This window comes from Gavialis gangeticus, unplaced genomic scaffold (genome assembly GCF_001723915.1).
Source record: "Gavialis gangeticus isolate Ggan-Ray unplaced genomic scaffold, GavGan_comp1, whole genome shotgun sequence".
Taxonomy (NCBI): domain Eukaryota; kingdom Metazoa; phylum Chordata; order Crocodylia; family Gavialidae; genus Gavialis; species Gavialis gangeticus.
The window spans coordinates 2,491,487-2,492,678 of record NW_017728960.1 but is presented as its reverse complement, the minus strand read 5'-3'; positions in this window follow the sequence as shown (position 1 = coordinate 2,492,678).

The following is a 1,192-nucleotide window of genomic DNA, read 5'->3' as shown; positions in this document are numbered from 1 at the left end:
CCCCCCACTTCTCCACCCTCCCCCCATAGCTACCCCACCTGCTCTAGCTCCAGCCCTTTAGGGGAAAAAAACAAAATCCCAAAATAACTGATTTCTGCCCAGTGGGGGGTGATCCCTGCTGCCCCCGCTGCTCCATGCCACATGGAGGGCTCTTCCATGAGCCCCCCCAAAGCCCTGAGGTTGCTGCAGGAGTTGGTGAGTTTGGGGGGGGGTTCTTAAAAGACCGGAGCTGTGGTGGGCAGGGCAGTCATGGGGGGGTTGGGGCAGTGCAGGGGTTGGGGGGCTCATGCAGAGCCTCCCCATACAGCATGGGGCAGTGATTCAAATCACTGTCCTGAATACTGATTCAGCTGAATCTCTGAATCAGCCAAGCCCACCCCACCCCAGCCCACGTCCCAGCACTTGTTTAAAAAAAAGCCCCAACTCAGCAGGTGCTGCCAGTCAGGGGGCAATCCCTGCTGCCCCCCACTGCCCCACACTGCATGGAGGGCTCTGCATGAGGCCCCTGACCCCCTCCTCACTTCCCCAGTCCACCCCACCCATTGCTGCCCTGTTTGCCATGGCTCCAGCCCTTTAAGGAAAAAAAAATGATAAAACCCCAGACTCACCGCTCCTGCCAGCGGGGGCAGGGAGGGGGAGGAGATCCCTGCTCCCCATGCTGCATGGGGGGCTCTTGCAGAGCCCTCCAAAACCCCAAGGCTGCTGTAGGAGTAGTGAGTCCTGGGGCTTTTCTCCATTTTTTTCTTAAAGGGCTGGAGCCACAGCTGGCAGGGAAGCCATGTGGGGGGCAGTGGGTGGGGGCTTGGGGGGATCATGCAGAGCCCCCCATGCAGTGGGGGGCAGTGGGGGGCAGCATCTGGTGAGCACCGGGGCTTTTCTTTAAAGCACTGGGAGCTTGGGCTGGCAGGGCATCCGTGGCGGGGCTGGAGGAACAGGTCGGGGTCAGGGGCCCTGGGGGAGTGTGGGGAGTCAGGGGATGGCAGGGGTCCCCCCATGGTCCCCTTCCCCCTCCTCTAGCCCCGTCCCTCACCCTTAGCCCTTACCAGCTCAGAGTCAGCTGCAGATCCCTGCTGCAGCCACCGGGGGATTGCTCGAATTATCAAAGGTCTCCGAATCTTTTTCGAAGATTTGGAGAGCTTTGAATAAAATCAAACCTTTTAATTGGTCCCCTGATTCGATTCAGATTTGGAGA